The sequence below is a fragment of the Lepisosteus oculatus genome, chromosome 2 (assembly GCF_040954835.1).
Source record: "Lepisosteus oculatus isolate fLepOcu1 chromosome 2, fLepOcu1.hap2, whole genome shotgun sequence".
Taxonomy (NCBI): domain Eukaryota; kingdom Metazoa; phylum Chordata; class Actinopteri; order Semionotiformes; family Lepisosteidae; genus Lepisosteus; species Lepisosteus oculatus.
This window is the reverse complement of record NC_090697.1, coordinates 19,051,168-19,077,823: the sequence shown is the minus strand read 5'-3', so window position 1 is coordinate 19,077,823 and position 26,656 is coordinate 19,051,168. Positions and strand designations below refer to the sequence as shown.

The 26,656-nt window shown below is 38.3% G+C and overlaps 1 protein-coding gene across 5 annotated transcripts in view; it reads right to left on the bottom strand.

The window, feature by feature from the left end:
* The window catches only part of hivep2a (HIVEP zinc finger 2a), a 111,142-nt gene that overhangs the window by 30,437 nt on the left and 54,049 nt on the right, over positions 1–26,656 (bottom strand). For all 5 annotated transcript variants that reach the window (XR_011191646.1, XR_011191647.1, XR_011191648.1 and 2 more), the window contains one exon: positions 17,229–17,373. The gene's annotated coding sequence lies outside the window, so the exon portion shown is untranslated. The remainder of the gene's footprint in view (positions 1–17,228; positions 17,374–26,656) is intronic.

Below are 26,656 nucleotides of genomic sequence, written 5' to 3'. Positions count from 1 at the left end.
TGGCAACTAAGTATTCCAGTAAACACAGACATAATTTAGACAGACATGAAATGAAATAGTGTAGAGAAGTCACATGGCTCACTAACCTAAAAATGGATTATCATAAAAAGTGCAACCTGGTTTTAAAACTGTTTTACTATAGTAGCATTTTTTGTTAATATTAATAATAAAAACAACGATAACAGTTCCTTGCCAGTTCTTTATAGTCCAAACATTCCAAAATGCTTTATATGCAGTACAGGAGGGGACTCACTTGATTCACTTCTGAAAAAGATGCACAACAGCCATTGTGTGCCAGCACCCCCCCCCACCACCACCACAGCAGATTATAAGTGGAGAAGAGAGAAGATACTGGACTTTGAAGATACTGGACAAGTTGAAATAATGAGGAATTGAGGAAGGATTTGGTAGGATCATCAGATACTAACCACCAAATGAGTTAAATGGGCCAAATTGTCAACTCTGATTTGTAACTACATACTTAAGAGTATCATCTCTTGGTATACTTGACACTTCTTTGTTTTAAAACTAGAATACTATTTTTTATTTCTTCATATGCTGTTCTAGGGCTTTTCCATAAAAATGGTTAGTCCTCTTTCTAATGCAATATTTTCAGATCTCCAGTTTCCTCTAGTTTGTATTAGTTTTTATAAAATGATTGTGCAGTGGTATAACTACCATATCTTGATTCAAAGTGTCAGGAAAAACTTGAATTGAATTATTATTTTGGATGTCATTTAGCATGAGAAGATTTCATTTCAGAATTTTCAAATTTATTCACCTCTTGTCTACCATGTCTAGAATGAGAATCTTGAAAACCATTTTAAAAAGTCATTTCTATTCATCTTCCCAAACCTTCACATAGTACTGAGGTATTGAGAGACCAGACGGACGCTTGTTTAACTCTGGCAAGTAAAAGCCATTAAAGAACCCACAGAAAAGGACTTGTTTTGAGCCTATGTTATGAGAAGGTACAGAACAATGTTGTCACAATTGATTGAATTAACAGAAGATTATGCACCTGGATTGGAACAAGGTCGGTTGGTGTGATGTAATCATCAAATACCAAAATGAGTTTATCAAATACCGAAGTAAAGGGATTCAGCTGGCAGAGGACTCTATAGTTCACACTCATTTGCAGACGAGCTCACTGCCTCTTTATTTTTCTATTTGGACTTGTGAACATCTCTGCGTGTTACATTAACCTGTCTGCTGGCTGCTACTCATTCTCAGTGAAGGGCTGTTGGCGTGATTGAAAAACGAAAGGCCCTTCCCTAAGGTTTCTCAAATCGCTCCTGACATGAGAGCCCTGCCACAGCACCTTGGCAAGAGCAGCTGCCAGATCAAAAGGAAGAGGAATCCTCCCAGCCCTACGGGTACACTAAGGAGAAAGGTTCTAGCTCTACAATAATTCCGAAAGGCTATTCAGTGCTTGACTGGTGTGATGACAGACTTAACAATCGTATCTTACATAAGTTGCCACTTCACAATTATATCACAGTATGTGCTTTTGTATGAAAAAAAGCCACTACATAAATTATGAATGTTGCTGGATATATTATAAAATATCAGGTTTTCACCTCCTAAACATAAATATTCTGTATCTCTAATCTCTCAGTCATCATGTAATGGACAAGAGGGAGATGACAACTGAAAGGATCTCACTGGCTTAAGAAGGTAAGATGTCCGTTTTGTAGCAAAAACACATTTATACAGTCTTCACAGAAATCCCGACTTCTTTATGACTCAGACAGATTATGTAAGGTCTACAACCATATGAATATTCATTCTAATAGGGTAATTTGCTTTGCCTTCTCCCTGCCTGCTAGGATTGATGGACCTGAAGGATGAAATGCACTCACACCCCCGCTGCGAAACACATACTTTTTTTTTTTAAGTGTGCCAACCACACTTGATGGGATATTATTGAACATATAGTATTTACTTTCTGAAAATTAGTCTCAGGCTTTCCTAAACAACAGCTATGGGCTTGTGCTCCTGTGTGTTTTGTAGCGCAGATCTGCAAGGATGTGGGAAGCTCTCTGCCACAGGCTACATTAGTCCCACAGAATGACGCACATCACCATTGTTTTTGTTAAAGGGCAAGCCTTACAAGTGCCTTTTTGAAATAAAAATACACACTATTACCTAATTCAGGGATTAAAGTCTTAAAATTTCTGCAGTCGCTTTTTTGGAGGGGATTAGCATTGGTATTTTATTTGCGTGTGCATAAACGATATACACTACATTTCTCTTAAAAGGATTTAGCTTGCTTACATAATCTGGACATTTCCTTTTAGCAAAAGTTAATATAGAGGCCTGAGACAAAAATGTGTAAAACTGACATGAATAGTGAAGTGCCTAAGTATGCTTAACTCGGTGCAAGTTTACTGAGGACAGATGCCATTGAAAAAAGATCCGATACCGCTGCTGGAAGCAGTGTTAGTGGAGCTAGCAGGGGGCGCTCACCCTGCGGTCCATGTGGGTCCTAATGCCCCAGTATAGTGACGGGGACACTATACTATAAACAGGCGCCGTCCTTCGGATGAGACGTAAAACCGAGGTCCTGACTCTCTGTGGTCATTAAAAATCCCAGGGCGATTCTCGTAAAGAGTAGGGGTGTAACCCCGGCATCCTGGCCAAATTTCCAATTGGCCCTTACCAATCATGGCCTCCTAATAATCCCCATCTATGAATTGGCTTCATTACTCTGCTCTCCTCCCCACTGATAGCTGATGTGTGGTGAGCGTTCTGGCACACTATGGCTGCCATTGCATCATCCAGGTGGAGCTGCACATTGGTGGTGGTGGAGGGGAGTCCCCATTACCTATAAAGAGCTTTGAGTGGAGTGTCCAGAAAAGCGCTATATAAATGTAAGTAATTTTTATTATTATTATTATTATTATTATTATTATTATTATTATTACTTACAGTAGTACGTGCAAACAAAAAGGCTTTACATAAGGCATATCCTCAAACACAATCATCAACAGCTCTAAAGGAACATGTAAAAAGTTTATTCCATGCTGAAAGAGAAGAAAGGAATCACAAGGTTTCAGCTGTGGAGCCTTCTTCAGGTGTGCAAAGGAAACGTTGTGTTTCCTTTCTTCTCTTTTCAGCATGGAATAAACCTTTTACGTTTTCCTTTGCAGCTTACGCACGCTGACACAGCTACAGTATGTACTGGAACACCTTCTACAGCTCTACTCTTCTAAGGATAACTACTTCATCAGATATAACAGTATGATATAAACAGTTAATTGAATCGAAATGCATTCTCTAAATCAATTTTCCTGTTAAAGTAAGGCCTTTCAAATGCTCACTGCTAGAAATAAATAAGGAAACAATAAATCCATATGACACGTGACAAAATCTCTTCTCCTGTAAAAATGTAATGTACTAATGTACATCCGTGATGTTGACAAGTGGACTACGACAGGCTGTCATGCAAGAGTATCATTCCTGCAAAAATAAAAAGTATAGTGATCCCATTGTACTGTTGTAAATTTAATGACTTCTGAAAAATAAAAATCTGTGAAGACTACAAGATGACCTGCTTCAGATATTCAAAATCCTCTAAGGCATTGCCAAATTCAACCCAGCCAACTTGTCCAGAATCAACATAAACTAGATGACAATCATCGAAGTTAACAGCAAAATGCACTTAAAACTGAGTACAGGAGGCACATCTTTATACAAAGTGTTACAGGAGTGTGAAACAAGTGCCAAGCCATGATGTTGATGGCTAGATTCTTTCAAGAAAACGTCTGACTTAGGTAGGGACTGTAGATCTATGGTTTATCATGTTCTGATCCTGCTAAAGCACAAATAAATCAAAGTCTAGCAAATTCCCACCCAGTGTTTTACCAGATGCAGAATGCATGATTCTTGTGAGATTATATTACACTGGCAATAGGGGCACCCAAATATTCCAGGTTTGATTTCAAGTACCTCAGGATATTCTCTCTGCATAATATCACATAAAAATTTTACTAATGACAACAGAAGACATAGCTGTTCATAGTAACATTAATAATAATGTTAGTTTAAAACCAGTGTTACACGGTATACTGTACATCAGTTTTAAGTGGTCTCAAGCAATTTGTAGCTGTCTGAACACTTACTGTAGAATGAAGAGATGAGAAGACCAAATCTGGAATAACGTGCTCTTTACAGATGATCTTTAGTCTAACTTGCTTGTCAATAGTTAACAACAGTTAAAACAAAGGAAAAGGGTGGATCAAGGCAAGTGAAAAGTGGCATTTTAGCCAAGGGTGTGGAATAGTTATGAGCAATCAATGATACACTGATGGCCAGCAGGTACTGGCAGGTTTTGATCTGTCTCAGGGACACATCTTACTAGGTAGAGATTCGTCTTCTTTGCATACCTGGGACATGCATTAGATGTCTTGCCCTTCACAAGGTCCTAATATACAGTAAACATCATACCATAAAAGGTCATATTGTCACGATCATACTTCCTCCTCTTGAGGGCACTCCGGCTCTTTCTTATATTGCCGGTTATGTGCACTTGCCCCCAATCCTACCCCTCCTTATTTAAGCCAGACGCTCTCACCATTCTGGGCTCAGCTTTGGAAGATGGACGCCCAGAAGCCCACCAACCAGCGAGTCCAGGAGAGACCCGACAGCATAGGCTTCATCACGGCGTCCTGACCACCTGAGCGCCTGGTCTTGTCATCCCGGTTTTATTCCCTGTCCCTGCACCGGATCCTGTTCCGGTTTTTAACTCTGTCTTGTCTCGATTGGATCACCTGGTTTTGGACTTTTGGACTTCGCCCCGGATTTCCTACCTGGACTCCTTGGACTAGTGAGCCTTGGCCACGCCCCCCATACACCAGATCATCACCATCACACCCCTGTTTGTCAACCTGCCCTGATCCTCATCGATTCCTCCCCGCTGTCCTACTCCACTCACTTCCGGATTATACCATCTCCACAGGGTCCTGAACTACGCTTCACGGGAGCCTGGGCCGGCTCCCGTTACAGATATGGATTTTGAGAAATTCAAACAGCAACCAAACCACATTTGGTTTCCATGTCAAATACCAATACACTGTAAGAAGTATTACGTTTTTCTACACTTCTGACATAGTTACATAAATGTCTAGATTTTAATAAAACATAATTTGTGATTCATGTATGCATTTCATGTGTTTCCACAATTATTTGTAATACTTTAAATCCATTCTCTTTCATTTATTGAGATGACCTGTCAATCAAATAATTAAATTGCCTAATCTGTTCTGTAAATATATAGAATATTCTTCAGCATAAAACCATGAATGATAACACACTAGAAACACTAAAAACAACTTCTTTTTAGAATCCGTGTGTGCTACTTGATTTAGTTTTCCTGGGTAGAAACAGAACATTTGAGGGAATATGCTTTTCACCAGCAGCCTTTCTTAGTTTTAGATGACTTAGATGCAGGATGCTGCTTAATAATTTAATTTAACATGAATCATTTCCATTAGGTAGAACCAGACTTTGTTGTAGCAAATCCTATACTGCAATGGGTTGGCAGATAATAAGAACTGCTGAGTTTTTAAGATAAGACAGAGATCTCCACTTCTTTAGAAAATAATTTTTGAAGTGCACAACTATTTGATTTCTAAATATAATAATAATAATAATCGCTTACACTTATACAGTATACCGCTTTTCTGGAAACTCCACTCAAAGCGCTTTACAGTAATGGGAACTCCCCTCCCCCACCATGCAGATGATGCGACAGCAACCATAGTGCGCCAGTACACTCTCCACACATCAGCTCTCAGTGGGGAGGAGAACAGAGTGATGAAGCTATTTCATAGATGGGGATTATTAGGAGGCCATGATTGGTAAGGGCTAATGGGAAATTTAGCCAGGACGCCCTGGGGTTACACCCCTACTCTTTTTCAAGAAACGCCCTGGGATTTTTAAGGACCACACAGAGTCAGGACCTCAGTTTTACATCTCATCCGAAGGACGGCGCCTTTTAGCAGTATAGTGTCCCCATCATTATACTGGGGCATTAGGACCCCCACAGACCCTGCTTACTTGACTGTGCACTTGCTGCACGTCTGTAATTACTGACAGTACCTCAACACATAAGGTATTAGTTAACCCTTTCAACTGTCACTCCAAGACATTCATCAGTGAAACAAAGCAGCTACAGTACAGTACAGACTGCAGTGGCAGGCATTTTGCAGATCAAAGGTGTCAAAGTAACATTTTTATTTTTCCTATTAAGTGCAAGGATACCTTACCACAAACAACACAGTGGAGGGAACCAAAGATCTCTCTGAACCGCAAACTGAAACATTCCATTGTTTGGTGCTTTTTGTTCTGGAATCGAAGATGTATATATCATACAACTACCCGTAACTATGAAATGAACTCACCCTATAAGTTCATAACAACTTGAAAAAAATTTGTGAGTCAAATATCTCCTGCAAGAAGATTTACTGGACATATCAGACAAACTACGTCAATCTCCAGAAGTGTCAAACTGCTTCCCGATTAGAAATCTTAAGTTCCTCATAAAACATTAATCCTCAAATCAAACGCAGGAGGCATTCAAAGTAAAGCACGTACTTGGATTAGGAGCAGGAAATAGAGGATAACCATCCATCCATTTTCTAAACACTTTTTCCAGTTCATGGCCAGGACCAGTTTTCCCAGAAGCCAAGAGTAATATTAAAGGGATATCAATACATATCCACAGGTAGTTGTCACAAAAAAGGAAACAGTTGAGTAAATGAGGGATAGAAACGATCTGAAAACATGTGCTTCCACACAGTGTTTATCCTAAATTAAATAAGCAATAAACATCCCATGTTTATAAACTGCATGCTTAGGGTCATGTATAAAAATGCTGAACAGGCCCAGTTGCCCATTATTTTGGCTACCATGGCTAGCACAAGAGTTCATAGTGACTTTGAGAGTGGGGTGATTGTTGGGGCACATCTGGCAGGAGCTTTATTGACAAAGACTGCTCAATTTGCTAATGTTTTATAGGGAGCAGTGGCTAAGATGATGTTGGCATGGAAGTCTGACAGAAACACATCATCAACTAGAGGCAACTGTGGACGAAAGCACATATTTCTCAACTGTTACAGTATGTCCATGCATTGGTTTGAGATGCATGGCAAAACTCTGAATCAATCGACTACGAATGTCAATCTAAGCAGATAGGTTCATCACGTCGTGAAGTTCACAGAGAAGGACGCTATAATTGGGCCGCGGTGCATAAACACCTTATTACACCTTAAAGTGCACTTTTGCTAGAAAAGTGGTGCAGAGTCCACAGTAAGTGGTCTACTGCGCAGTGGAAAAAAGTTATATGGTCAGATGAGTCATCTTTCACCCTGTTCTCATCAAGCAGACAAGGACAGGCAGGCCCTACAAGAGGGGGAGGAAGCAGGGCCATTTGGCCCAGGCCTCACCTCACAGGGGGCTTCACCGCACCCGGGGGTAGGTGCCCCTCCACTTTAACCTTTTGGCTGTGCTCCTCGACTTGAGTCGAATTTGAAATTTTTAGCATATACTGTGTTTCTCGACTAAAGTTCCCGGCTGGGAAGAAACGTCCCCCTTTCAGTGCTGAATCCACCCTTCTTTAGGAGTTTCAAAATGCCCGCCTTCATACTCCTACGCTTTTCTCCGTGAAATACTGCGTGTCATACACATACAATTATGTAATCATTATGTTTTTTTATTTATATAATGCATTCTATGAATTAAAAAAAATACACGCCATTGTTTACATTAAAATATTTTTTACCCCTCTTCCCAAACAATGAGGAGGCCTCACAATGTGAAACGGCCCGAGCCTCATCTAAGCTCTCGGAGGGGCCTGGGTACATGTGTCTCACACACCAAAAAAATCCAACAGGCTCAAACGTATTTCCCATGGTGAAGGGTTCTGGCAGCTCTGTTATGGTGTGGGGTGCATTTTCCTGGCATGGTTTAGGTCCACTCAACCTCTTAAGTGTGCAAGGTAAATGCCAGTAAATACAAAGGCCTTATGAGTGATCACATTCATCCTGTGGGCATGAGTGGTCAATGAATGGTTTGATGAGCATGAAAACGATGCAAATCAAATGGCATGGCCATTCTAGTCAAAAGATCTCAACCCAGTTGAACGTTTTATGGGACATTCTGAAGCACCACCGGAGACCGAGTTTACCACCACCAACAACAAAGAGAAAGATGGAATTTCTCGTAGAAGAATGGTCTCACATCCCTGCAGTAGAGCTCCAGACACTTGTAGAATATACTGTATGCCAAGACGCATTAAAGTTCTTCTGGCGGCCCATGGAGACCCAACGCCCTATTAAGACAATTTATGTTGGCGTTTCCTTTAACTTGGCAGTAGCCTGTAGATCACACATCATCATTACTGATCTGTATCAATGATCAAGATTCTATTAGAAATTAGTCAAGATGACAGATGATACCAAACTAGGAGTATTAGCAAACACTTTAGAAGCTGCAAAAACAATTCAAAAGAACTTAGAACAAATTTAATGCTGGTAGGTAAACACCAGCAAATGACACACAGTATGGGCAAATGAAGGGTGTTGCATGCAAACAGAAAAAACAACCTACAAATATAAGATAGGAAACACTGGGTCTGAAGAAGTTACTTATGAGAAAGACTTACTGTATGTCATGTTATGCTTATGTTGTCACTTTCATCTTCAATATACAATGTGGAAAAACAAAGACAATGTTAGGATATATCTCTGTGCAGAAGTGCAGAATTTTAATTAAAATCAAAGGGTTTTATGTTAAAATTGTGCAGTATAGTAGTAAGACAATTTAAAATACTGCATACGGTTTTGGTCACCAAATTATAGAATAGATATTACTGCTCTGAAGTCAGCACAGAGAAAAGCAAGCAGGGAGTGAAATGAATGTTCTTCACTGATAGAGCCGAATCTTTACATGTGGAAGTATACGACAGAACCTGATCCAAGTATTCAAAATGAATGAGATCTTTGGATCAATTAACGATTGAAAAAACAAACAAACTAGATGGGCTTATTAACCTCCTCTCTGTTACCATATTTAGGTTCTTATATTCTTACAGTGATTCACAAAGAAGAAACAATGACGTTCAGATATGGGGAAATTACTTTCACAGAATTCCTGCAACATGCTCCTTTTATGTCGATAATAAAAACAGCAATGTTCCTGCTAATTACATTTCCTAAGTCCTTTTACTGGAACCATGCATGTGCAGTGCAAGTTCACCCCGTGTGCTGGACACACTCTCCATCATTAAAAACCGGAAGAAAAATACTGCCCAATATTTTGAATAATCGAAAGGAAGGAACTAAATTAGGAGACTAGTATTTTTAGCAGCTGACGGTGATGAGAGTGGATGTGTCCACATTAGTATTTGGGAGAATGTGTGTGGGGGGAACGGATGCTCACATCCATAGCTGCCTTTGTGAGTGTGAGAGAGAGTGGGAGACAGTTCTTGTGTGGGAGGCAGAACCATGAATGTGATCCAAGGTTAGAGTTTTGATAAATTGTTTTTATGAGAGGTTTGGTTATGCAACTAAACTTGTCCTTTTCTCCTTCTGAGCAAGAGGAGTTGTGCAGCAGAGTGCCTAAATGCTAACTAAAAATTAACAGATTGTTTTTTATGGGCATTCATATCATCGTATAAAGGTAGACATTCAGCATCAGAACACCCTGTCTCACAAGGTCATTTGTTTTTACGTTAATACTAGGCTTATATCTTTCATGCAGTGGTACAGGAAAATGGAAAACTGAACGAGTATGAAGTCGGAAACTAATATAATCACTATGGTTTGGTAGTCTCTAAAAACATCCAGATAAAAAGCAAAAGAGCCCTGAAACAGTGTATAGTGTACAGACTGTTTGACTTCTGTTGAGATGAGCAAAAACAGGTAAAAATCTATTTTATATATTATTTGCTTGTTGCTTATTTTCTCAAAAACTCTCAGGCCTCTCAGGATGGACAGGAAAAGATTTAAAAAAATGTCTTGTGGCAATACTTGCCATCCATAATTGCTAGGAATTAATTCATAGCAATTTTTCTTGACCACACTTGGCAAATTATTACTGACAATATTGTGAGCAATTTCCTGGCGATTCAATATTTATCAGCAGGGGTAGAAAGCAGGTTTATACTTTTCCACTTGTCTTTCAGTGATTCCACAGAAAACAGGAGAGAGGATTTTAAAGGCTACAGTAAGTATACCATATAACTAGCATCCTCCCTGATTCAATTTCTGATATATGCAAATAAACTTCACTATTTCACACTAGGCAGCTGGTGAGCAATTCGCCTTTTAGAATTTATTACTTGCTATAATTGTTAAGGCTAAATCCACCCTTAGGTACAAGAGCTTTGGAAGACTGCACTCGCCTATGGGTTCTAGATTTCGTGAACAAAATGAAAAAAGTCTTTTTAAGGTGTGTAGTAAAATGATGTTTTTATTCTATAGAACGTTTACTGTATCTGTTCCAACACTCACTGTGCTGTGGCAACCTGGTTTGGTAACCTGAGTACACACAATAAAAACAGACTGAGCTGGATTGTGAAGGTAGCCAGCAAAGTTATCGGAGCACAACAGCTACAGCTGGCAAACATTTATACCAAACAAACAGTGCAGGAGACCCAACATAATCATGGACTGTCATGGCCACCTCTTGCACAGTGAATTCGAGCTCTTTCCATCAGGGTGGCAATTTAGACTACCTACCTTTATTCCCACTGCTATTAGCCTTCTTAATTTGGACAACTGATTGATATATTTTACTTATTCTTTTCCGTCATGAGTGTTTCTTATGCATGTACCCATCTCATTGATGATTTAACTTTTTTATTTTTCCTTCTAAATTTAAAGAGCTGCAAACTCTTAATCTCATTTTGCATGTATTTCTTATTTGTTAAAGGATTTGTGCCGTGTTAAATGTAATCTGTACAGTATTGTGTTATGTGTTTTATCTGCCTGCAAAGCAAATTTCTTATCTGTGACAATAAAGGAAATAAGCATGTCTCTGCAAAAGACAACAAACTTTACCTGTGTGTATAACCATCCCAGCTAAAGAAAATTTCTCATGATGAAAAGAAAATACAAAAAATTAACAGGAAAAAACGGACTCTTCCGGCAGTCAAATTAGCAGCAAATTACACCAGCACAGGACCCCTGTCAGTGACATATTAATTAAAAAAAACAGAATTTGCAAATATCTTAAATAAAAACACAATTAAAAAGGACTTTCATATGGTCAGGGTGTTTATTTAATAGAGCAGTAGAGCAACAATCCTCAGATAATGTGTTGTAAGACTCTACAGCTGTTGGTGCCTACTGTACATGTTTCCATTTAACACTAAAAGTCACAGATTACATCCCCCTATACAAAGAAAAGAAATGGTTCATGTTAATCTTAAGTCTATGGAAAGACTGTCATATTTTCCACTGGGTAAGCTTGAAACCATTACTGAGCTAGCTAGCCTTCATTAAATTTTCCACAACATTTTGCAGAAATGTCAGGAAACAGCTGTACAGGCACTGATTAATTATCTTTCTCGCTGGTACCACAGCCCACTCCACTATATTTAATCGAATATATATGCTGTTTTATTCACATTTTCACCTATATTAGAACTAAATGTGAAAGGCTGAACTTTATATAAGCATAAAACTGTAACCTGTTGTTAACTTTTAAAACCATGTAACTTTAGGAAAAAGATTGCCTCCTAAGGACATTTAAGATGTGTCTGTCTCGGACTGAACCTAACACAGGTTTAGGTCTGGAGGCAATTCACATCTGTCAATCCCAAAGCCAATTTTTTTCTCTTCTATAAAAACCTACTGAAAGACTTTCAGCTCCTTTTATTACACCATGTGGACACAAATCTATCAAACAGGGCACTGTGCAGTTCTGGCAAAAGCAAGTGGAACGGTATACTTCATAACTTCCAAGTGTTTAACCACTGAAATTTTGGGGAAGGGAAGGTGCAAAACAAGAAAGAGACCATCTGGATTGCATGAGCTAGGGTTCGTGGAGGAAGAGTTTAAACATCTGCTGCTGAGCGTCCCAGAGTAGACCAAATAAATTACTGACACAGCCTTCCAAGGTTAACAGTAGGATAAGGTGGGCAAATTGATGCAAATCAGTATAACCAATGCTCTTCACTTCTGAAATGATGTATATCAGTGATTAAAGGAAAAAAATAGCTGCACTTTTTTAACTTTGTGACTTTTCTGCCATAATTCTTAATTTCGCTGATAGACACATAGCTGATAGATGGTGTGAGGTTTATTTGGACTGAAGCTATTCATGGTGGACTTCAAATGAAATCCTCCAGGGATGGTTTCAAACCGTGAACAGCAAGTAACACGCTGAGAAAAGATGGCAATGCTTTATTTTAAGTGACATTACAACATATTTCAGTTCTTTATGACTTCTTTATGACTTACATAATAGTACTTAATGTAATGTGGAAGGCAAATATATAAAGAATTTGTCAGCACGGATTACCTTTTGTAAAAATGGCCCAATATGTGTATTTAAAGTCTAATTTTTAAGGCAGATATAGAGATTTAAAATTTATAAACTAGTATTATTGAGCTGTTTTCCCCTAAGAGAAAAATAACATAAGTAACAGAAAAATGTATATATAAAATAAAGTATTACAGAAAACAATTGCAAGTCTGCAGGTCTTTGCTTGAACTTTAGCAAAATCTTAGTGTTTAATTTGCTGCTTCTACAGTGTTTGGAAATCCTCCTATTTTGATACTGTCTGAAAACTTCACTTATTTGCTGACTTTACCAGAATCTAGTTTGCTAATATAATGATCAGAGCAGTGTAGTGCAAATGCCTGTGGTGCTCCACTAATTATATCATCCCAGTTTGAGCATTATATGTAGTAAATGTATTATATATAGATGTACTATGATTTCTATCACTTAATCAGTTCTCCACCCAAACAGAAGCATTTCCCCGAATAACTTCTGTCTTTGAATCTACAATTGTTTTTGTATGAGGAGCTGTATCAATAGCCTTCTGAAAATCTAAATACATCATATTGTTTGTTCTGAGTGTGCCTATGACTTTTATTGTTTGTTTCCAATAATTTGCAAACGCCTAAGTTCATGTTGACTATCCCCCTAGGATATTATTTCCATACAATGTTTAGAAAAAGTATTGAGACTCATCCTATGGTGTCCCATTTGGTGGAACTACAAAATGATGCATACACGTGCTTTTACATGCAATACTTTATTCAAAACCTGAATCTGAATCACCTGAATGCTCAGACTGAAGGCTTCTAAGGGTAAATAAATTACAGTAAATGCCAGAAAATAAAAGAGGAAGAACCTGTAAAATGTTGATTGCACAGTATTCAGACCTGAGAACTCAATACTAGGTAGAAGTACACCTTTGGCAGCAATTACAGGTGCAAGTCTTTTTGGGTAAGTCTGTGGCAATTTTGTAATGTAGATTGGTACAATTTTTGCCTGTTCTTCTTAGTAAATTTTCTCAAGCTCTCTCAACTTGCTTGGGCATAGCTTATGGACAGCAGTTCTGTAGATCCACAACAGGATTTAAGTCAGGTCTTTGAGCAGCCAGCTTAATGACATTCACTTTCTTATTCCTAACCGCATAAGTGTAGCTTTGGCTTTTTACTTTAGGTCATTGTCATACTGAAAGTTTAACGTTTGTCACAATTTTAGATCTGAAGCACGTTTTCCTCAAAGATTTGCCAGTACTTTGCTCTATGTTACCATCAGCCTTGACAAGCTTCCTAGTCCCTGCTGATGAGAAGCAGAAGTATAACATAATGCTGCCACCACCATACTTGGCAGGTAGGAAAGATTTGACTGAGTGATATAGTGTGCTGGATCTGTATAAAATATAATTCTTTGACTTTAAAGCAAAAGGCTCCAATTTTGTCTTGTCTGTCCACATAAGATTTTACCTCATGTTTGCTATATCATATAAATGGAAAACTTGATGTGGGATTTGAGATCAAGTTTTTCACTTTGCCACACAGACCAGGTTTCTGGAGTGATCAGGATATTGTAGAGACTCACGCATGTTTCTCCCGCAATTTTGAACTTTAAGTTTGTAGAGTCAGCCTGATGTAGGCTTTGTTTGGGTGCCTTGCACTTCTTAGACATTTTAAGGATCTTTTCAAATTTGTCATACTCTACTTATGATGTACGTCTTTTTACAGTTTTATCCATGAGTTTTTTTGAAAGCCCCTTGGTCTTCATTTTTGAATCTGCTTAAAATTGACTACCTCACTGAGGGACCTTACAGACACATATTGTTCAAACATTGTCTGACCAGAAGGCCTTACAGGTGGTGATCAGGTCAGCGCATACCATCATTGGAGTACAGCTTCCCTCTATTTCACACATTTTTTGTCTTGGGAAGGCTGGAAGTATCTCTAAGGATATGAACCAATGTGGTTTCTCATTTTTCTTCCCCTTTCCCTCTGAAAAGCATTATAGGAGCATAAAGGCACTAACTTCCAGATTCAGAGAAAGAAGAATTTCTTCCCATAAAATGTCAGATTACTGAACTCTACCCCTACCACTGGCTCACACTGATGTTTCTTTCAAAGATGTGTGTTACTTAACTTCTTGTTGCTGCCACTGTTCTGTGTTTATGTTTTTGGTGTTTCCTTAATGTCTTTGAATTGGAGCATACATGCAAATTTGCACTTGTGCCTATGAAAATAAAATGAACTGAACTGAAATTTCGATTGCTATATCAAAGTGCCATGACTGCAGTCTCTAAAAAAATAAAATGTGCAAGGGTCTCAATTATTTTGCAAGACACTGTACAGGTGATCTTCAAGTTTAGTAAAAGTTATTGCTTTCATAACCTTTCATGTAATAGACGTCAGTCATATTCTTTTGTGATTAGAAAAAAACATAATATCTGTTGTCTTCTTAAGTACAGTTGGGGTCAATCTGAAGTGCTTTCTAATAGCTGAAGGACTTTTCTATGCCAATCTTATGTAATACATAACCCTGTCCTTTCAATGCCTAAAATAAAGACTTAAAATCAAATATTTAATCAGTCGCTTCTAAGCACTACAATTGCATATTAAAAGATGTAAACTGTTCTTAATCTAATTTAACATTTTTCACATATAGTAAAGAGGATTTTCCTACACCTACACATAAATAATCCACAATAGATATTTTTATCGGCAATTGTAAAAGACTCTGTAGGAATTCAGATAAATTAGAGGTCCTCTTCCTTCCATATAATGAAACTAAACTTGGGATTTTGTGTCTCTGATAGGAAATCAATGAGTACAGGTATTCAGTATATGCGTGATCAATTTTCTTCCCTGTTCCAACCCAAAAGCAGAAACCAGCACAATTGCCAGATGTGGATCAAGCAGGCCATGCATGGTCTATTGCCTAAATACTGTATATTAAAATGAACAGACTGTATCCACTTCATCCAGCAGGGAAACATTTATGTTCCTGAACACAAGATGGGCAGATGTGATACTAAAGCATATTCCAAAAAACAACGACTGACAGATTTATAATTAGCCATGCCTTTTAAATATCCACAGACTCATTCCAAAATAGATGTCTAATTGCATTTTGAGAAAACATATTGATTTGATTTAAAGAACAATGTTTCTACAGCCGCGCCCACAGCAAAACACAGCAAACAAATTATATGGGAAAAATAAATAGATTGCCACAGAGTTAGCTTCCCCAAAAAGCCCCAGGCACAAAGAATTTAAAGCAGTGCTTCCCAACTCATGGTCCATGACTTAACTCAAAATTATTTATTGTTAAAAAAAAACATCTTTGGCAAAATTAAATTTACAAGACAGGTTTCAACAGTGAAACTGTATTTGTCTACTCTATGTTAAAGAACACAACATACAGCTCCTGTGATTCAATTCAAGCACAGCATTCAAAGCTGATACTGGAACAGCTTTTTAAAAGTTGAACAAATACAAATAGAATAAAATCAAAGAAGGCATGCATTTTTTCCTAAATTCCTTGCTTTCAAGTAAGTGAACTTCCCACAATACAGTATAACATCCTCCATGGTATCGGGACATACAGAATAGGCTTTTAGAACTTTAATATCACACTGCATTTTAATAGTCACTTTCTGTCAATTCACCTCTGTAATGTGATTAACAAAATGGAAATGTATCAATTACTTAAGTCAGACAACCAACCTTAGCAGGAACCAAATTATCAAGTAAAATGAATATCATATGCTCTCTGCTCTGAATATGTGTCTCTGTTTTGTCCTTGCACATGGATAAAAGTAGTCACAAGCAACCTGCCTCCACACCAGCTGCATCCTTGCAGCTGCCTCCCTGGTTCATTCCTCCAAAGTGAAAGGGGGTTTGTGACAGTGCTGATCTTTGGGCAGTGCTGTCATTTCCTCAGTCAGATGGGTTAACCCAAAAAGTACCTAGCATGCTATCCTTTTACATTCAGCTGCCCGTTATGTCATAATTACAATTACATTTGGAAAAAATAGGTAAAAAATGCATGCATAATCTTGACTCACTTGGAGTTTGAAAATAAAACGTTAGTGATGACTTTATTTTCTATTATACGTACTGTATGGTACAGTATATACCCTTTATGTGTAACATTCAAACAGTTGCTGTGAACAACACTTTACAGTACAGAAGTGGTCCATGGTATAAACCCAAAACAAAGGTGGTTAGGAGCCACCAGATCTAAAGCATTTTGGTTTTAATTCCATGTTTTGTATGTTTACTGGTCACAAAGACCAGGTTTAGGAATTTAAAACCACCCATCTTTTTTGGAAATTGTTATAAGGCTATGTTTGAGCATTTCAGGTTAAACCTGAAATACAAAAAAGCTAATTGAATGGAATATCTTAAGCTTTAAAATGTGTGATTATTTAAATCACAGAAAAACAGAAACTTAAAATAAATAGATAAATAAATCTAAGTTCCAATTAAAAGGAAAAATGCTTTGTATCAGGGATCCTCAGTGCTGTTGTTAAACTCATCCAACTTAATCCTTTCCCCAGGTGTGCAACAGATGGTAATTCAAATATTCTACACACTCAAGGACTGTAGTCCTTGAGGACCTTAGTTGAGAGAACCACAATGCATTCTTTGGTAGAATATTATTCTACACCCATCAGCAACTGATCTTCTCATCCCTTTAAAAGAATTTCTTAGGAACTTCTCACAACTCACCAAGCCGATAAGCAACTGTGAAAGGCCTGGGGAGTGGAAGAGATGTGTAATGGGCCCACGATCACCTTGCGTCTCAATAGGCTTGGACCAGCAGTCGCAGCCCTCAGGGAAACCCTGTGCCAGAGTTTCAGAATGACACAGGCCACTGTGGGGGGAAACAGAGAGAGACAAATTACAGCTGATGTATGATAAAAAAACAACAAAATACAAGATCATAACAGTTGCTTTCAAATTGGACATTTTAGCTAGGCCTTTATGTTATTATAGGGAAAACAGCCACCCTGCCCTCATTTAGAACACCAAAGAACCAAAAGCAAGGCTGTTTCAAGCACCTATTCCCTTTGGAAAAGCAAACAGATTCAATGGCGACATTTTAAAACTGTACAAAGCATGTCCATGCTTGCAATCCCCTTACCATTCTAGAACAATTACTATGTCATCTAATACAATCCAAGAAACGAATGAGAACTGTTGGTTGGGCTGATGATGCTACTAAAAGCAATGCCTTTAATTTGCAGTCTCTGCATCACTAAATTTAGGGTTAAAAATAGCCCATTTATGTTTTTTTCCTCCCAAACAATTTCATGTAATGAGAGTCAATATACGTGACCTTTCCAGGACTGGAAAACTTGCCTTATTCAATCCGAAAACATTAAAACTATTCCTCTGAATTTGCTGTTCTTTTTTGAAAGGATGTTGATTATCCAGAGAGTCACGCACTCACTCACACAGTGAGTGGCTTTAAGCGCAGTCAGGGTCGCCATAGATCAGCGGTGGTTCATCGGCTCACCCTCATACAGCACCGTCACAATAAAATGAATAAAATCAATATATGAGGCAAATAATCTAAATCAGAGGTCTTCAACCCTAATCCTTGAGAGCCACAATCCAACATATTTTACAAGAGAGTAAATCATCCATCTCTAAAAGTACAATGGAGCCTGTACAAAGGAAAGATCAGGTGGTTCTAGGTGCATCCCGCCCTTCAGACTCATCAGAACATCCCAAGATTTTAGAATAAAAGTTGTTTCCACCCTAAACTGGAATAGAAATGCTAGTAAAACTTAAATTTGTCTCCATGAGCCAGTTCTCCAGAGCTCTGAATAAGTATGATGCAATGTTTAAGCATGTTCTGATTTGATGTGTAAGCTAGCATTAATAAATTAAAAATGTGGTTAAGATTCTTATTAACAGTTGTGAAAAGGGAAGAAAATCAAAGTCATTCCAATGAAATACTTCAGTATCAACAAAGAAACAAGAAGCAGAAAAAAACAGCAGAAACTACGTCGAAGTACATTTTAATCTAAGAACAGGAGTCACTTCTTCACAAAAAGGCTTTTTGGACAGGGGGAAAAGCTATACAGTCATGGTTTTGAAGTCAAACAATTCTTTCAAGAAAAGGCTGGATGAGATTCTCAGATCGATTAGCAGCTAACTACCACATGAGCAAAAAGGCCTCCTCTCATGTGTTGACTTTCCTTTGTTGCTTTATGTTCCAATTGGCCAATCAATGGCAAATAAGATTCTTCACATGGAGCATTCCATTTAAACTTCATCCCATTTAGCTCTTTGACTCTTAATTTGCTTTTACATGCTTTGTTTTCTCCACATTTTCTCATTTGTGCCACAAAGAACACAGAGCTTCCAGCACAGAACATGAAGTCCACTCAAGAGTCCTCTGCACTACAGTGCCACCTCCCGAGATCCACCTCCCAGAACTGTCGCTTCAAAGCTGTACACATCAGTGGAAAACATGGGAGGGAAAGGGCAGGGATCTGGGAATGCTGATAATCTAACTGAAAGATTTCTTTACTGAATCCGGGGCTTTTTTTTTTACAATAAAATGTAATCCATTCAGGTTCTCCCTGCACTGATAAATCATTCATCTCACAGAAATAAAATGACCAGAAACCCATGGCTTCAGGCAAGTGAAATAAAGCAGTGCTCATTCTTTCTAACCACTAAGGCTCTCTTATGTCCTTCATTCAGAAATGCAATACAGTTTGGCAGGGAGATAAGACTTTGGTATACGGATTCAGTCTAATATGAGCCAGTTATTGGGGTCTGGAACAAGAATGCCCTTTTTCTGCTTAAATCTTTATTTGCTATCCTAATAACAATAATAATCCTGGTGGTGCTGGCAGTAGTAGTTATGGAAACGATCTGTAACCTAATTAATATGAATTAGTAATTATCGACTGAATTACAAATGGACACACTTTCCTTTCACAATTTTAAGAAATTATATTCATCATTATCTGATCCTACTTTCATTCTGTGTGAATTTGAAGGAATACACTGTATCATTAGCAAAGTATTTGGGGGGCGTTTGCTGTAAAGTCACTGATACAACTGCTATCAATATCTACACATTTAAATTCCTTTCCTTTTTATGGGAAATCAAAAATACACAATTTGAAATACACAATTTTCCAGCACTGTAATTTAAAAATTATTCATGTATTTTCTTTCTCAACTTATTCATATTGTTAATTCAAGCAATTCATATTGTTATTTATAACTTCACATGCACATGGACAAGGTTACTAGATGTCTACAGGTGTAGTGATACCTGCAAAGCCATCAGGCATTCTGATTCATCACACAGCATGAAGCAAGTCTCTTATATAAACCCAGCTGCCCAAGCAGCATACCAATCTACGTGTCTTTATTCCTCACAAAATCGAATGTGTGTTGATAGTGAGAATTGCACTGCTGCGTGTTACATGTTCACAGGAGCAACAGCACTATCTCTCCGACATTACTTGGGGTCAGGAATGCCATTAATACTGATGCAAAACAGATGGAGCAAATAATTTAATTTCTGAAATAAACATTGAAAATCTAGTTCCAGAATGTCTTTTATTTTGGAGAACCTCCATCTGAAATCTAAACAGAATTTTCATCAACATGTAAAGGCACGGACTTTAGCAGAAGAAGGTTATCAACTGTATTTGGGGGGGGTAAATGTTCTGAACGGCAAAGGAACTTTTAATTCGATGCATCACAAAATACAGCACAGATCATGCCATACAGTGAAAAAACAGCAGTAGTATTATTTTAGCAGACTCGTATTTTTCAGCATATAGTATGAACTTTACATCAGTCTTGCCAAAAAGGGGGAACAAAATCAACCATGCCCGTGTCACCACATTATTTTCAGAAGAGGCATATTTATATTTTTTTAAATTGGATTCAAACTGAGTGGAAAAATGTTTAACGAGAAGATATGGTGTGTGGATATGAATCTGCTATTGATCCATGTGAGCCGTTAAAAGAGCACCGGAGAAGTTGCAGCTGTGAGGCTGTCCTGGAAAAAATCCTTTCACAGCAGACCATTTCCTTCCTTTTTGAAATTCCAGGGACTCAAAAGGCAGTACAGTACTCTCAGTGATCAAGGCAGCGTGGCTAGAACCCTCAACTGCTATAATGCAATGATTTCACAAGTTCACGGTGGGCCAACATTTCATACCACAAGACTGGTCAGTGAGGAGAGTTTTTTGTGGACAGTGAGGACTATTTTGCTGATGAATGATGTTTGCTTCTAACTTGCAGTATCACTGGGACTTGCACATGAGCAACCTAATGAGATAATTCACCTTTTTTCCACTTGTGATTTGTGAAGCAGGGAACTGTCGTAGTCAATACTGAGAAGCACAGATCTGCTGGACATAGATGACTATACAGTCAACGTGCAGTCAGACCGCATCGTCTGGTGAATCGAGGGCATATCTTGCAGTACAAGCGCAAAGTATTAAAACATAATCACCCCAGGAGCTCTGTCTGGAATTAAACAGAACACCTCTATCAGAGGTAGACGTTCACTATACACACTCTTCAATTATTCATTAAGCCTGACAGACAGTATAATCTTGCTGGAAACTAATGACCAATCATAATAAATGAAACACTACGGTGAGACCACATCTCTTAGCACACATTTTTAAGAATGTGTTTAGTTCTTATGATGACAAGTTACTGTTTCCATCCTCAGCTGCTTCAATAATATGAAATTCTCCAGAATGTAAGAATACCTTATTTCATTATTGCATTATTTCAGACACAGGAAGTGTGAGGGTTCATGAGAAGCAATGAAACTAAAAAAAATTCTAGTGGCATTAAATACCTAAGAAATACCCTTAAGGTAGCAGGTGTGTCGCCACCCACTTATATAGGCACTGAAACTACTGGAAGAAGCAACTACCTTTTGTCAGGTGCACCTGTTATCACTTGACACCTTCAGGGCTTTAGCAGAGGGAGAGAGGTACAAGCATCTTCATTCCCACACCACTTATCACTCTGCTGCATGTATTTGCACAAGACACATGTTACATACTGTACAACTGTTTAAAATTGTTCACAGTGTAGAGTACACATATAAAGCATCTGTCAGTAGATAATCTAAACCACATTAAATACGTTTTTAAAACATCTGACATTAAAAAAACAATTAGAAATAAATCAAGAACGTTTCACACATCACATCTTTCATCACAGGCATTTAGCCACGCCCTGACCCAACGACTCCAGGGAGATTACAGCAAGAGAGTCACAAGGTTTGTTCTTATAGTATCACCATCCCTCTTCTATATTACTCATTATAAAAGTCATGCATAATTAATGGTAGCCTACTTAATAAATACTTCTAGACTCCATGCCTTTGTGCGTCTCTGGTTTAATTAGGCAATTGGCTTCAGGCATTATATAAAGACAATGAAATTACCTTCTATTTAATGGGAAGACTTAAAAATTTATAGGAGGAAATAGAAATAGTGGAAGAATAGTATATTTCTAAAAAACAAAGATAGAGGAGGGGAAAAGTTACAGGGCAATCTTTAGTTACTTTCAGTGACCTAATGTAAGTTTGATATATTATCATTTTAAAATAGTTATTACCTGTATTTCTTAATTAGGTTAAACAGACAAAAGGGTTCAAAATACCTTAAAACTTTCATATCTTGGAGGATCGCTATTTATAGATGCTCAGAACAGCAATCTCATAATTAGCTTCAGCTACAATAAGCAGAATGTTTTCAAGTAGCATGGCTTGCCAGAAGAGACCAGCACTACAGCAGAGATGGTTATATTATATTAGGGGGTAATGAGGACGGGGTGGATGGGCCAATCTTAAATCGATACTTTTCATTTTCTGAAAGTAACAGTAAGCCGCTCCATAACTGGTAAGGTCCTATCTTACCTTCCCCGAAAAATAAAGCTTAATAGCAGCGCCAGCACTGACTGATAAGCATGGAATGCACTGAATAGCTGTGGTCATGACATCAGAATTACACTTTTTTTTGCTCTCTGGTGACCATTCCGCTGACATTCCGCTGTAGGTTGGGCATCATGTTACGATTCACAAGCTTGAGTAAAATTCCTTACGAGCAAGAACCGTCTTTTATTTTTATTGTGTTAATACTTCACTAAAACATTAAAAATCTGAAGCTAATCTTGTTTTTTTTTCTCAAGATACCAGAACAATCATCATTGACCTTCAGTGGACAAACTTAGATGGGCCTCTTGAAGACAGAGGGCAAAAACAATGAGCACAGAAACATTTCATGAGAGGTGGAGCACTGTAGTTTGGAATACCTTGTTAATTTGGTTCTTTGAGATGGATTTTTAAGGGGGGATAATTTAATAACTCACCCTACCCCTTCTTTTATTTTGTGTATTTCACATGCTTAGTATTGTATACCTTAGTACTCACAAAAGTACTAAAGGTAACGTGAATGAGAACTTTGGTTCTAGGCTTTGATTGCATATGTCTGCACTGAGTTTATTTGTGCAAAATGTGGAACAGCCGGCATGCTTATTGTCAGCTAAGTGTGCATAAATACAGTCAACAAACATCCCTATCCAGTACATTTCAATCCCCATCCCTTCCCAACATCACTCTTGAAACTGGTCATTGGTACTTTCCAACTATTTTGTCCTTATGGTTTGGTTATCACGATGCCATTGTCCTTATAACCTGATTATTACTGAGCCCTAGTCCTTATGGGTTGAGTATCAAAATACCCTCACCTTTTCGGCCAAATTATCACTGTCCCAGCCAAGTGTGATAAAACCAGATCTCTATCTCACATTGTTCACACACCAAACCAATCGATTCTAGGGCTACCCCAGAGTTCTTGAAGTAAGTGAAGTCCAAAACTTTAGGAAATGCCAAGATGCTTGTTTTTATCTCCCAATAAATGTGATTAGATTTTATATTCAGAACTTCATAAATAACTAATCAAAGTCCACAGAAACGGAAAATAACATCAGTACTTTATAGCAGGTGCGTTTGAAGAAAACTGTTCCCATTTGGTAATCACTGCTTTTGAAATCAGGATTCTGGGTGGAACGAATGGGAAGCACATGGTTTTAATGGACATTAATCACACATTACTTTCACAGTGTGAGCAGGGAATTAGCTGCTGCCAGCATGGGATAATCAGTGTAATTTCCTGACCCCCACATGCCTGTCTTTTCCTTTTTCACTCAGGACTGCCAGTGGTCCTAAAATAAAAATCATCCAGTTGTCCTTCTTTTACTGTATAGGTGTTTCTGCACGAAAACATATTTTAATAGAGCAACAATTAAAGCGGACATGTCCTGAATGTTTGACAGAATTAAGTAGTGATTTGAACAGATGCCGCAAACACAACAGAAGCTCAGTCCAACTGCTATGAATCCCATGATCTGTTGTAACAGCCTGACTCAAGACAGACACTGAAGGTCACTGAGTTCAGAGCATCTGGTTGGTTCCTTTCGATGATTTCACCAGCATCTTTCTGCTCTCTTGTCTTTTTCCGGAAACAAGAGAAAAACAACTCCAGCCTCACAGTGATGACTCAACATGAAGCAGACACAAAACGCCATACTTTAAACAACCCAGAGTCTGACATATGGATAAAAATATTTTCTTCGTATGCAACTTTTAAAAGGACTGCAATACTTCTTTAGGAATTTTGGCATTCTCTGTGCTTCTGATAATGTTCTCAGGAACACAAAATGGGAGCTTTATGGTTGTGTTATTGAAGGGACTGAGCAGTGAGACAGGACACTGTGTAAGTGCCCCGTTCTGTAGTACCCTTCTATGAATATGATGACTGGCACTGGGCTAGAAAACTCACAGAAGTCAACATTTCCCTTAAAATTCACAAGTTTGTGGTTGTCTGAAAAAATAGAAACAAAAACAACACAAACAGAATATACTGGGCCAAGAATAATATGTTCCAACTTTAATAAATACTAAAACGTGTGCAGTTTTTTATTTAAACCAAGTAGAATTGTTTTAGTAATGAGCACTGATGTTATCCTTTTCTTCAAGGTGGCGTCTATTTGTATTTTCAAATTAAAAACCTTCAAGCCAGTCCATTGCAGGACACACACAAAAACAGGGCCAATTTTCCCAGAATCCAATTAGCCTACCAGTAAAACTTTGGACTGTGGGGAGATACTGGAGTACATGGAGTAAGCCCATGTGGACATCGGGGGACTGTACACACCATGCAGACAGCCCCCCAGGTCTGGAACTCCAGCGCCACGAGGCAGCAATGCTCACCATTGCGCCACTGGTCCACCCATATTAATTAAATTCTATATCATATTAAATCAATTTACCTACCTATGAAAGAGGACAACAGCCACCAGTCAGAATCCAACCTGCCACCCTGCACCAGAATGCCATCAATATAATTTTGACAGCAATAATCATTAGACTATTTTTTACATTCCGACTGTTTTCACACCTATTTATGTTTCTTCAATGACATAATAAAACAGGAAAGGAAGTGAAAAGGAGAAGGTTTCTCCCCTTTGTCCAGTATACCTTTTGTCATATTAATGAAGGTGTCTAGAATTTATATCCACTCAGCTTAATTAATTTAAATGAGACAACCAAATACTTCACAGAGCCACTATCTGTGTCTTGACCCAAGGATTATGGAACATTTCCTGCTCATGTCTGGGGCACAGTTTATCTAGTGGTTAAAGTCCACTCAGTTCCTGAAAAAATCTTCCTGAAATAACACTTCCTTGTTAACTAAAAACACCGGTACATTCTGACAAACAGTCAGGGCAGATACTAAACCGTGTTAATGCTATAGCACAGATGTGTATATGGAAAACATAAGCCTGAACATAATTACTGAGCTAAAAAAAACATAAGTGCAATACTTCTGCTAAGAGCCACCAAAAGACTTTGGTCAAAGACATGTGGGAAAAAATCTGATTCATAACCACTAACATACACAGACAAATCAAAAAGGCTTATGTTATACAATAGTCACATTATACAGTGTGTGTGTTTTGGAACTAGAAAAAAATGTGCAAAGGTCCAAAGAACAACATAAACATTTGTCCAGTACTTTAAAAGCCACGACTGTTTACATATTTTCAATTATTTCTTAAAATATACTGTATTTATTTACTTTTTCTTTTTAAAGTCCAAAATCTCATGATATCCAGATTATTCAAATATATTAAAAGCCTGGTCTCCAGTTTTGAAAAATAATTGTAGTAAGATAAAATGATGATTAAATCTGACTGGCCTGTCTTAAAACACTGATGTTGCCTGGGTTCTAAATCTAACAACAGTGATGCCATTCCAAAACTGCATGGTCTCCCCTGTATTCATTCTCCTAATGAAGGGAGGACGGTACCTCTCTTTTACAGTCCCAGAGACAGTGACATCTTGCTGAAGAGTCAATATTGGTTCTTTACAGCAGCACTGCTTAAAGAATCTGTGAACCTACACCTATCCGCAATATCACACGTTTCTCAGCCTTTTCTCAATCCCAAATCCTACCCAACTGTGCCAAGCCCCAGCTTTCAAACTGTGGCGCATCTCAATGCACATACTGTAACTGTCTCTAAAACACAATGGTGGATTTTAGCTGTTATAAATATCTGAGTACTGTACACAGAAAATGGGTCTGCTTTGCATGGCACCTGGAAACAGAAGCCACTAATCTGTCAGGTGCACCTCCCAAGCCATAAAATGGGAAGGAGGGAGGAGGAAGAAAAGCCAATGCTGAAAAGGGATAAACAGTCGCACTGACTTTTCATACATTAACGCCAATTTTAACAGAGCTTGTCAAGCTTAATGAACCCGTTAATGTCACCAACTGATTACAATCTGGAATTTGCCAAGTGCCACTTATCAGGCTTTGACTGTAATAAGGTAACCGAGGCAAGTTTCTGGCTGAGATATGCATGTCCCTTTCTCTGAGCCCTTATGCTGCCTAGAAGGAATGGAGTGTGTCACAGGCAGCTGGAGTCTCTCATTTCAGAATGGGTGTAGCACGGTTCAAGTCCTCAAGCCCTCAACGTTCTTCACAGTGAAAGCTGCTTAGTAAAAGTGGGGCTTTTTCATGGGAAAACCCCAACTGCTCCAGGGGCGCTGTACAATGGCTGACCCTGGGCCCGGACCCCAAGCT